The 13,063-nt window shown below is 36.0% G+C and overlaps 1 long non-coding RNA gene across 1 annotated transcript; it reads right to left on the bottom strand.

Annotated features, from left to right (window-relative positions):
* Positions 1–246: 246 nt before the first annotated feature.
* On the bottom strand, positions 247–9,413 carry LOC133224508 (uncharacterized). The gene is made up of 4 exons (XR_009728858.1): positions 8,991–9,413; positions 4,154–4,188; positions 1,883–2,124; positions 247–725 (listed from the first exon to the last, which is right to left on the bottom strand). It is a non-coding gene; the product is annotated as an uncharacterized LOC133224508 (long non-coding RNA).
* Positions 9,414–13,063: the final 3,650 nt, after the last annotated feature.

The raw sequence follows: 13,063 nt of genomic DNA, 5'->3' as shown, positions 1-13,063 counted from the left end.
TTTAAAACAATTATATCAAAGCTAGTTCGAATGTCTCACCAGACATACTCAGGTGACATAGCAGAAATAAGGACATTTCCATCAACCCCTAGGGGAGGGTCTGAAAGAAACAGACTGACTTGTAGACATCTGATGAAACACTCCACATATTTTCATGGGATTGCTTTAAAAACAGATCAGAATGCACCCATTTTTGGCAGAAAAACGTTCAACAGAAAAACAGATACAAAAAAATTCACAGCAGTGATTGAAGGTGGGATGTTTGTTACTGAGGAAAAAGTGCATCTGGGAAAGCTACAAACTGCTTTTATAATACCTATACTTGAAAAAATCATTCCTAAAACTTAGTATCTTGCAATATTTTTACTAGGGTTCACTATGTGAGAAAAATCCTCTATGGAGGAATTTCATCTGATTTTCAATCCACATCAGCATGTAATATCTTTTCCAATATGTTTAGTGATGCATTCATCAAGGATTTAGGTGCTGAGATTTTTGTGCAACCTACATAACTGTGAAAAATAGTTTTCAGACATACACAGCATAATGCATGTGGGGGAAAGGGTATGGGAAAAAGCATGAGCCACCATTTGTTCCAGCAACAACAAAATTCCACTTAAGTAGTTACGGAAATTCTGTGACTTGAAAGAAATATGGTAAAGAAAAAGCATTGTCACGTACTGGATTAATATCAGCTTTCAATGCCAGATCATCCTTTGGTTTTCCTACAAAAGAAAAATGTAGACATGATTAACTATATGCATGGTATCAGCATTAATATAAGAGTAAGTTAAGTGGTTCTGGATCAGGAAATGAGATTATAATGAACTCAATGTGATTTCATTGAGGTAAAAGATATTTAAACTTGATAACTATTCATAAGAAGAATAGGTACCATGTTAGCATTCTGTTCCCTGGAGGTGAAAGACCCTTGACATAGCTGTGCCTCTCATTAAAAAGCTGACATGACTTTGTCCTATAGGATTTGCTGGCTTCACTAGAAAATTTGAAGCTATTTGACACGTGTGCTCTTCTACTCTTAATGGATGAACACAACTAATTTATTGTGTATCTATATATACAACTGAATCTCTCCATGGCACTGTTGGAGTAGAAGTTTGCTAAACTGTGTTTAAAACAAACTTAAATCAGAACTATTTGGCATAGGACTTTATAATTCAAGTTGTCTATCAACTTAATGTCAAGATAATTCATCAGTTAGGAAAAGGGAGCAGCTACAGGATAATCACACACATTGGACCAAATCTAAATACACTGTAATTGTTCCAAGTCCTTTTTATTGAACAGGTTCTAAATTATTTGATGAAGATGCTGCAAATCGGATTCTATCTAGACTCGGCAGTTAAAAATATTTCTAATTATTTAATTAAATTTCACTTCTCTTTCCAATGAAATAAGACCTATATTGACCCAAAACCCTAAGTTATTAAAATATTGAGTGGATTTGCACATACACCTATGGATAGCTATTACTGTATCTAAAATTAATTAATTTGGAGTGGTGATCTGTGAGATGTATGTTATGGTTTAAAAATAATTGTCAGAACATATTATGTTAAGTCATACCTATGCGCAAAATTCAACCTTAGAATAGATGTAAAAAGTCAGTATTAGTGTGAAGAAAAAAATCCAATAATTTTCTTGCTAATTTGTATTTCTGTGCTCCCATAGATGACCTTTCCAGGTCTCAGAGCAATTTCTTGGGAGGATGCTGTTCAGAATACACAAATACAAAAATGTTTTCTAGATGATCATCTACTCTAAAAAGATAAGCAGACAAACAAGGAAAAAAAATTTCCAAGCATTTTGACAGAACATTTGAGAAACATTTGAAGACAAGTTATAATTAGAATGGTCTGACCTTCCCCAAATTGTGAATACTTTCCAAGTGTGCAACTTCAGTGAGGTCTTCTGTTGTCAGCTTTTGTTAGGATTTTCCAGTAATATTAATCATCTATCAAAATACTAAGAGCATGATAAAGGAGGCAGTTTTGGCAGCTGAGTTATGGGCTTGCAGGCTTTTCCAGTGGCTGTACTCTGCATCCCCAGGCTGCCTGTCCTTGCTGTCTCCCTGGTAGGGGATTCCCAAGGAAATTCACAAAGCTGGCAACAGGGAGAAAGGATGGAGGCATTTGTTAGATGCTGTCAAATCTGACTGTGTTTCCGCTAGCTATCTTCAAATATAGATGCAAGACAGGGTGAATTTTGTCTCCAGAGCTTTGGGCTGAAAGCCTGAACTGAACATAGACTGAAATTTTAATGCCACAGATACACAGCACAAGGAACACTGCATATTTGCAGTTTATATAATTATGTAACCAAGTCTTCAAGAAAGAACTATAATCTTACTGATTCCTATAAGCTTAATGTTTATAGCTGAGGTTTAAGGTACATCAGAATTTGGAGGTGACAAACAGTTCTGGAGGAGAGCGAATGCAAAACAATTTTTCTTAAGCTTGTTTAAGGACTGTTACTTTATTTTTGGTTTCTCCTCTTCGTTTACCTGCCTCTTCTCTTCTGCATTAACGTTATCTAGCACTTCTGCAGAAAACTGATCTCCAAGCACTAACTCCTAACCTTCTCACCTCCTCCTCTTTCTCATCTGTCTTCTGTTTCCATCATTTTTCTGCATTTTTGCCTAATTATAAAGACATTTTGCTATCTGGTTCTACTTGTACTAGCGATGCTTATGACAATGTGTTCTTCTGAGCAACATTCATGAATAGCACAAATGTCTTTCTCTTGTGTATGGCTAAATGTTCAATCCAGCTCTTGGAAATAATGTTTCTCATCCGCATGAATGTTTACTGGGTGAAGCTTGAATCCGATCAAGTCACTGGTCTTCCAGCAGACATCAAAATGATGTAGTAATCTTCAGTGACAAAAGGACACAGGAAAGATTTTTGGTTTTCCTTTTTATGTTTTTTTGCATTCCTTTCAGTGCTTACCTAAATGCAGCAGAAAGCTGAATCATCTTTTGTTCTCTTCAAGTGATTACACTACACGATCACATTACCTTTTATAATATGAAACTTCTCCTGTTAGGAGAGATACAATCTATCCTTTAGGGAAGATAAATGTGTTATCTAGAAATTTAAACTGCAGGTCATACTTAGACCTAGTCCATAACAGAACTATTAATTTTACATACTCTGCTTAGAATTAATTGCGTGGGTGGGGGGTTTTTGGTTGGTTGGTTGGTTCACTGGTTGATTTTGGGGTTTTTTTTGTTCCTTTGTGCTTTTGGTTTTGTTTTTCAATCCAAGAGGTATATGAATTTCCAAATAAGTATTATCCAGAAATTTCTAAGTAATTTACTAATCAATACCTAGATACTTGTGAGCATCCTTCTAAACTTATGTAAGACATGAAATCTGTTTCATTGTAGGTCAACAAAACAGCGTTCCTGTTTAAGGTTATATTTTCATAAATATTTTTCCTTCCAGGATGTTCCTTTTTCAGTGGTACAGTTCTATTTTCAGCATCTATATTTTCTCACTTCATTCTAGTGTGGACGCAGAGATGTTGGGATGTCCATTTGTTAACACAGACTTTCATAATCATAAGAAACCCCATTTAAAATCATTAAAGCTCCCTCTGAGTAGAACTAATCAAGCTCTATTCCATGAAAAGCACCACAATCTTAAAAAATGTTTGTTCTGGTCTCTCATAAAAAAAAAAGAGAATTCATGATATCTCAGACAGAAGGAAAATTCTGAAGATCTTAAGAAAAATCTCAGTCCCCCTATCATATGAACTGATATGAAATAGGATATTCAAGTTCTCCAAATCCCTCTGGGACACCCACAATTCTGGGGTTTCCCAAAACCAGAAGAGTTCCTCTTTGTTGAGTAGGGAAGTCAGAAATACTGAAGCGTAGGTTTCAAGAAATCTTTTGTACTTAGTTGTTTCACCATTTTGATTACGTGTTCTTAACTGTGTTGCCAAATAAAATAAAATTCTGCAGTAGAACATAGACCAAAATGATATTTAAATCCATGGCTCTGTTTCCATTGCATCTACGATATCAAACTTCAAACAAGTCTGAATAAGAAAATCAGTTAAAGCAAGTTAGAGCACAGTAATTTAGAAGCTAATCCCAGAATTTTTATATTTTTTAAATAAAACTTACCCTTTTGATGTCTTTCCAAACCAGATCTCAGAGGCCTAGAAGAAGAACCATGTTCTTGTCATTAGCATTCATTAAGCATCGTTTATTAAAAACTCTATCTTACTGATAATACCTGGCAATTGACTGTACTGGTATAAAATCTTGCATTTATGAAGTTTCAGTGTAGCAGACTCAGATGCCATGATTAGCATATTCCTACAGTATCCTTACAGCAATATCTAGAGGAATAGTATCAATTATTTTTTTTACAGTAGCCTTATATCTCATTTGTCTCAGTAAGAAATGACAGAGCTAGATACTGAAAGATGCTTAAGTCCCTACTGGTTTCATTAGATAACTCAGAGGGCTCCACTGCTCACAAGATGGAATATATGTACCCTATCTTCAAATTATGGGGTTCCTATCTTCCAGTATTCTGAATATAATCCATAAAGTAAAAACTCCTACTGGATTACAAAGTGAATTTGCACGAGATTCCCAGGCATTAATATGGGACTGAATTATCATGTAATTTCTACTAGACATGTTATCTCATAGATGGTGAAGGACAAGTAACATGACACATGGTATCTTCTGCCACCAATTGCTGCTGTTGTTGCAATGTTATTTTAATATATTGGCACAGCACAAGGACTAAAGAATTCCTCTTTCTTTTTCGCGTAGCATAACCATCATGCAGAGAACAGTCAATCCAGTTTCACACTGTGCCTGACAGAATTGATGCTGTTGCGTGTTTAGTATGCCTGTTCTAGTCTCCAAGCTTCTGTCTCAATGTTTCATGATAGGCCTGAGACTTTCTAGAGAACTGCTCATGTTTAAAGCTGTTCTTCTGTATAAAACTGTGGGGCGCATATGCCTGAAGGACACTCTAGACCTGTTTCAGCTCCAAATCAGCAAAGCAACTTGTCACTTCTTGTGACTCGAGCAGGAGTTGAGAAAAATATCTCCAGATGATGTACTGTATAATAACAGTTTCAGCTAATCTAATTTGTCTTCCTTCATATATAAACTGGGCATGTATAGACTGTCCTTTTCAGAGTGAAATGGGTGATGTGACACACTCAGGAGCTTGGCTTTGGGAGCATAGCAAAAAAGATATTGGGAACAATTTGTCAGAGTACTTGCCATTAATAGGGTTCTTTGGCTGTGAAGTGGCAATTTCAATCATTTTGAAATTTGCACATAAATATACTTGTCTGTAACTCATGTAACATTTGAAATGTGGAAAAGAAATATAATTTCTAAAAATGCAGGAATGTAGGGGGAAAATACATCTATTTTGAGGAATGTTTTCAGCATAACAAGTCTATTGGAATCTTTCAACCATAACATGTTATCCATTTCATAATCATATCTGGTTATACCAAATTCTTGTATAACAGCAACTATGATTTTTCAAATTATTAAACTGATGCATTTTATAGGGTTTTAGCTGACTGCTTTTAAATGAAGTATATTTATGTTAAGGAGTTGTTGCATATCTGTCACTACAGAAATATTCAAAATAGATTGCCACGTAAATGAAAGCAGCAGTAAAGCATCTCACCAATGAAAAGTTTCTCTTTCAGTGAGCGGCCACTTCAGAAGTATGTTGAGTAGAGGCTCGTTCTGAAAATGACTTTTCTTATATGTTCTTGAAGTCAGATTATTTTTGGAGTGTCCAAGTGTTCTGGTAACACAGAGATGATGACCATGTATGAAGACTTACAGGCAGTCTGAGAGAGATACAGTACTTTGTCTCATTCGCTTTGTTCAGTGAATGGAAACAATGCATATCTACACATCTGTTTACACATATGTAAGTTCTCATATATAATGTTACACAGAAGGTATATATATACTTGTAATAAATATATACATATGTGCGCTTACATATAAACAAGGTGTGGCTGTGAGTGGGTGAACATATAGAGACTTTGTGTCTACATGTGCTTTCTATACATTTAAAGTACTACTTTAAAATGACACTTACTAGATTATGTATGTACAGTTAAATGATATAACGAGTCTGAACATAATAAACTCCCTTCGCATACTGTTCACATTTTTTAATATGAAAAAATACAATCTTTCTGGATAACATTTTGCTCAGAGACAACCATTTTTCACATTAAAAACTGGACCTTGAAATTAAATAATTTTAAATTCTGCATACGTGTCTGTTTTTTTTTAGGTGATAAGGGAGCAGGGTATATAGAAATATTTTCCATGGAACTTAGGAGTGTTTTTTCTAAAGAATGGAATTACTTTAAATTAGAAACCATTTTTCAGTAATGGCGAGTTGTTTGTTATGCTGTGCTTCCTAATGTGGAACTTTTTTCTGCAGAAAAGGTTAATTAGTTGGGAAATGAAATACAAAAAACTATCATGAATGAGATGGTATTAAGCCTTCCTTTTTCTGCCTGTTTCCTTTTCTTTTTCTAGAATAGACTCAGAAAGGTTAAAGGTGCCTGCGTAATTGTACATTCCTCAGCAAACTGCAGTGTCTTGATTCATATACACAGTGGGAAGTAAATGGATTTCATTTCCCTATAGAGTATCACAAGTTTCATTTGGTCTTTAGTTTTGGGCTTTTCTGTTGGTTTGATGTTTGGGGTTTGTTTTATGACTAAAATTGCTCTTTAGTTAAACTTTCCTGAAGTTGTTTGGTAGGAGTGTGTGAATGTAAATCATAGACTTTTCTGGTTGCTCCTCAGTAGGCTTTACTGAGCGCGTAGCTTCTCACTCCACAAACTCCATCACAGGAACTGATCAGAGGGGAGCAAGTAATCCATGTTAGCACATTGAGCTTGATGCTCTATCCAAACCGTCACAGTCCTACAAAATATAGTATGTAGCCCTCTTTTTTACATGTTCTATATAAAATAAACTTCATCACCTCAGGTCATTGCCCTATGCCACTAACCTGGGACAAATCTCTATTAAATGTAACAAAAAATGATAAAATTATGGAAGCACTTATAGCCAAAAGCACTTAACAGCAACAAAAATTAGGTTAAAGTTGACAGTGCTGATGCCTGCTCATATTTACTTCAAAAGCTATGTCTTTAAACGTACAAATGTACAGAAACACAAGTACATAAAAAAGTCAAATTTGCACACACACAAGCCCATGCAAAGCACCATGTACTTAGTTTTCAGTCTTTTGCCTTACATCTCTTGCCTTCACCTTCACTTCCTATTAGACTCATTTCCATTCTTTCCAAATCTCAATAGTTTTTGTCCTCTGTCATCAGTATTCACTAGCCGTAACAGTATTAAACAAGAAACTATGAATTTTAGGTAAATATTAGGCAATTTGACAGTTTTTAACTCTTATGCATATTTTTAATACTCTGAAATCCTTCATTCCAAGTGTTATTCTCATCTGGCAGAGAAGCAGAAATAGGACTATATTTAATCACAATTCAGCTTGAATTTTGAATATTAAATGTTCATAATTAAAGCTTCTAAACAATTTACAGAGCTAGTAATAATTACAGGAATTAATCTGTGAATTTCTTTAATTAAAAATAATTTTGGAAAATTATAACTTGCTCCTGAAAAGTTTAAAAATAGAATTTGAAACTAGGTTTTATACAACTCGCTCAATGCCTCAAAACCTTCGTTTTCTTCAGAGTATATGTGGCAGTTAAATTTTGATTGTAGCAAGATAATTTTTAGCTCAACACATTTTTGTTCTGTACTTTCATATATATGCAAAGTTAGGGGGAGATGGGAGGAAGTACTAAGACATGTCTTATCATCATCTCTTTCTGACACATTTGGAGCAGAGCAAAATTTCAGTCTAATAGCAGCTTCGGAAAAGGGGCTTTTTACTTTGCATATTTGCCTTTCATATATCTAAGCAGAAACGTATCCTGCAATGACAGGTTCAAGCCAATGGCATACATATATTTTGTGAGGTACTGCTTGGACTAGTCGAAGCACATGACACTCCTGTTACTTTAGGATACATCCTTAAGAACCACTAACCAGTAATTCTAAAAATATTGTGTTAAGAAGCCACACTGTGAAGGAAATATAACCCTTAATTTGACATTATTTCTTTTTTCTTCTTTTTTTTTTTTTTCAAGAAAAGACCTTTCAATCTGGAATATAATGAACTTGCAAAATTAGCCTAAACTCATTCAACCTCTCTACTGTGTAATTTTGAGGTGTATGTGTACAGGAAAGCAGGAAATGTTCTTGAGCTTGTTATCAAGTGAGACAAGGTTAATTAGCAACTAGAATAGCTTTAGCATTTATTTCACTACTTTCTATTTTACCACCAGTTCTTTTTAATTCCAATATAAGATTTTCCTGTTTTAAGATAAGAAAGAAACTGTTGCTTTTCACATTTTAACTCATAAATTATGTATATTTAATATACAGGGTGGGGTTGGTTTTTTTTAAGGTTTATTGCTTCCCCAGACGTACACTTTCAGAACTGCAGTGATTGATTTTTCAAAGTTTCAGCACCCAAATTGACAACTGGATTTGATGCGCTCTATGCTAAGCAGGCTTCAGTACAGAAAGGATTTTCAAAGGTCTCAAAATGTAGTGTCTCAGTACTTTGAAAATAAACCATTTAATTGATAATTAAATGAGAAATGTACAGTACTGGGTGTTCACTTGTTTGAAGATGGAGTATGTGGAAATACTGCTTTCCATACAAAGGAAAAAGCAGAATTGTTAATTAAGATCCAGCTGAGAGTTAAATTTTGAACACACTTATACCTCTTCAGGTCACCAAGAAGACTATTTGAGTTTCACGCTTTTCATGTTGCTTTGTAGTCTAGAATAACTTAATGCCATTTTAATTTTTCTTATTTAATTTTTTTTCTTTTTTACTTACCTGTGTGTCCTGGGTTCAGCAGTAGCAGCCATTTTACTCCTTCTTAGTAGCTGGTGCAGTGCTGTGTTTTTGACTTTCAGCCTGGGAACAATACTAATAACACCAAGATTTTTAGTTGTTGCTAAGTAAAGTTTACCCTGATCAGCGACTTTTCAGTCTCATGCTCTGCCAGTGAGGAGGCGCAAGGGAAGCCGTGAGGAAGCAGAGACAGGACACCTGACCCAAACTAGCCAAAGGGGTATTCCATACCACAGCATGTCATGCCCAGTATAGAAACTGGAGGGAGTTACCCAGGAGGCTTAGATTACTGCTCAGGTCAGGTTAGGTATCGGTCAGTGGGGGGTGAGCAGCTGCATTGTGCACCACTTGTGTTTATTGTTTTCCTTTTCCCCTTTTAGTTTTATATTCTCTCCCTTTGTTATTTCCCTTACATCCTCCTTCCAGAGCAGAGGGAGACTGAGCGAGCAGCTGCATGGTTCTGGGTTATAGGTTGGGCTTAAACCATGGCACTGTAGTTTTAGGGAAACGAGTTCCACTTGCCACAGATTCCCACACAAATTCAAATTCTATCTTTGGTTTCTGTCACTATTGTGTATTCAGGAAAAAACTCTATTTATAGATTGTAATGACTACTTACTTTCTAGTCCTAAAGACAAAGCTATAGTACAAATTCAAGCTAAAATCCTGATTTCAGTTAAAAGGAGGAATGCAAAAAAACTAGTAAGGTTAGTATTTCAGTATTCCTTTCTATATTTTCTACTTGGTGTTTATCTGCAATACTCTGTTACTTCATGTTCTTAAAAAATACAAGTGAAACATGATTTTTTTTCTTCACCAAAAATAAAACATAGTACAGCTCAGATTCCTTGATGATGAGCAATATTTGAGAACATTATAATAAATAGATGCAGACCAAGATGCTGCTTTACTGTAAAATATCTTAGATGAACTTGGGAAAAATGGTGTGTGTTTTCTTTCTGCCTTTTTGTCTTCTCTCTCTATTCTGAAGAGCAGGGATTTCATATGACCTTTGGAAGAAAGTCGCTTACTTTTGGTGCAGGCACTGAATGCTGTGGATAGGTCTGTAATCCTGAGTCTGTGTTTGACAGCAGACTCTCCTCCTGTCCACACTGAAGTCTGGAGTTAGAGAGGATAGGTGAGCTCAGCAGCAAAGAAAATAAGAAATTTGGTAGACAAATTTCTATTAAAGCATGAATTCTGCCTAAAGCATGCTTGCTGTCATCCCTATGCAACCTACCTACTGCTATGGCAGTGCTGCACTGTCAAAACTGAGCAGGAAGTCACTGCAGACTTGTGGCCAAGCTCTGAAGTTACGTGCAGCAGGCTCTTACAGATGTGCAGCTTGAAATCCAGTTTTCTTTTACATAGTGCAGTATGTGTTTCATGGCATGATAGGTTCTCAGTAACTCCTGAAACATGCCCCAAAACAGCCAAGTACAAGCTAGCTACACATGGAGCTGTAGCTTTTGCTGACTTTTGGTCTACCAGGCACTGCAAATGCAGTGGCTAGGAACAACCAGCAGCCAGCCAGGGTCTTGGGGTCCAGCAGGGACGGTGGGTGCTGCAGGTGTCCAGAGCTGCATGTGGCCTCTGCTACACCCTGGCAGCCCAGTTATATTAGTGGTGGTTCTTGCAGTTGTTACATCACTATATAGAAAAAAACCTTTGCTGTCTAATGAGCTGCATTGTATCTTTATTGTTTTGTCATTTAAGGAAGATCTGCTGGTCCGTACTTTTGCAGTCACACACTGTAAATGAATGAAATACAACCTTTACGGGAAGTTTATAGTGTTTTATTTGTTTGTGACTCATGGTATTGGATAAGCATTGACGTCCTTCCTAACAGAGTGGGGCCAGGCTGTCGTTCCTACCAGAGCTTTTACACATGCGTTTTGATACTCCAAGGTGCTTGGCTAATGAATGCACTTAAACAAGAGAGCACTATTCTTCAGGTGAGCAACAATTACAAAGTGGTTCCCCACCATCTCCTCCACTACAGTCTTAAAAATCAATGAGATTTTGAGAATTTTGACTCCCATTCTACTTTGATTTGGTTTAAAGGAAGAAATAAAGCCCTGAATCTCCTATGAGAAATGTATGGGCTAAGTAAACATAAACACCATCACTGCTGCTTTGAAGGTCTTTGCCACAGTGGTGTATTATGACCTTGCAGAGCTTTCTGTGTTTATTTATACATAGAAAAAAAAAATAATTAACCCCTTATATATGTTTTCTATGCAAATTTTGGGTCCTAAAGGCAGAATTTATTTGAAAATAAAAACTGCACTCTGTACTGTAATTTGAATTGTATTTCAAAATGTAAAGCAAGAAACTACAAAATTCGGTGTCTACATCTATGAATACAGTTGCCTAGTCTTGCTAGTAATCAATGCCACAGTATGTCTTTTTAAATAGAACTATACAATCATTTAGGTTGGAAGAGATCTCAAGGTCATGTAGTTTGATCTCCTGCATCACAGAAGTCAAGCTTCTCATTTTTTTCCCGAAGAACTCCTAGACTGAGTTTATTGTTGGTATAGGTGAAGCTATCCAGCAGCTGTCTTCTATCCATGGCAGAACAGGCTTTCTAGCCAAAATCCAAACGAAAGAGTGTTTTATCTCAGTTTGAAACCTGTCCTACCTTACAATCTGTTAAAAAAAAAAAGCCAAAACAACTAAATGAAGATATGTATGTGAAATCCTCCTTTAGGTATTTTCAAATAAAAGGGATTTACTGAAGATCGCTGTGGTGGTTAATGTACTTACACTGGGTTTTGCAGTTAAGCTTTTCTGCTCTTACCCATTTGATTTCCTTTTTCTGGTACACTCTTAATAAATATTACATGTACTGTATCAGAATTCAGGTAAGTGGCTTTCCTTGTATACAAAATAAATAAATATAAATTAAACTGCAGTATTCAATCTTTCATAGTATCCTTTGTAGGCTGGGATCAACCATGGCTCTGTCTACACTCGCCTCACAGCCTTATTCACAAGAACAGGCCACCAACTTTACTCCAAAGCAGAAAAGTGAAGTCAAACTCCATCAGAAAAATTTTCACACATTAAATCACTACCAGAAACTCCCAGTATGCAACCATTATTTCACTCACTTCCTCTCTGTAGACAATCATGAAGTGTAACCAGTATGGAGATGCCCACCTGAAACTGCAAAATTGAGGCAGTAGATACTAAGGTAGTTTTAATGCATTGTTCTGTGATCAGTATGCCTGACATTTAAGCAGCCCTGTTACTCCTCATCAGTGAAAGGAGAGATCAGTTGCAGCCCTGGCACTGTCAGTGCATCTCGTTGCTATGTGTGACAACCGCAAATTACTAATACTTTTCCCATTTTATCTCCTACGCTATTCTATCTTCCAATGAGTCTGTTCTTCTTCAATCAAGCAAAAGATAAACCCACAGATTTCTTTGCAGCTCAGGGTCTCATATAAGGCCTCACAAGGAGAAATTTGCATTCATGTTTTGGATGCTGCAGCACACTGGACAATAAGTAGTAGCCCTCTGAATGGGGCAATTCATAGAGTCAATGCTTCATGTGATAACATCAGCTATTCCAATAGCTGTTTAAAACTATCAGAAGGCAGATATATGACAAAAGGTGAATTCACTGAGTTAAAAAGCAGTGTCAATAATAGGAAAATACTCAAAGAAATTTACGTAAGGTTTGGAAAATTTGCCTTATACTGAAAGGCTTCCGTAGCTCCTGCTTAGTGCAGAGAAGGTTAAGGGAAGAGTTGATTGTGGATTATGAATATTCATCATGGAATAAAATATTGACCACTGGAGGCTAAGTAAACTGACAGACAGTAGAAAAATGAGACCTACAGCTAAAAAATGAAGTTTGAAAACAATCAAATTGGGGCTAATATTCAGCTGTACAAAATCAAGGTTGTATTTTGCTGAAGCAGATTACCAAGGGAGTTATCAGTCTGTTGTTTTACAAGTAAGATTGTATATGTGTTGAAAAAATATACTCTAGTTCATCTGCAAGTTATTGAACTTTTTATCTCCCAGGTACATGGAGAGAACAA

Source organism: Neopsephotus bourkii, unplaced genomic scaffold (assembly GCF_033783945.1).
Source record: "Neopsephotus bourkii isolate Nb327-2 ecotype Australia unplaced genomic scaffold, CSIRO-AGI_Nbou_v1 NB_1685, whole genome shotgun sequence".
Taxonomy (NCBI): Eukaryota; Metazoa; Chordata; class Aves; order Psittaciformes; family Psittacidae; genus Neopsephotus; species Neopsephotus bourkii.
The sequence above is the reverse complement of the archived record's forward strand: the minus strand, read 5'-3'. Positions and strand labels throughout refer to the sequence as shown.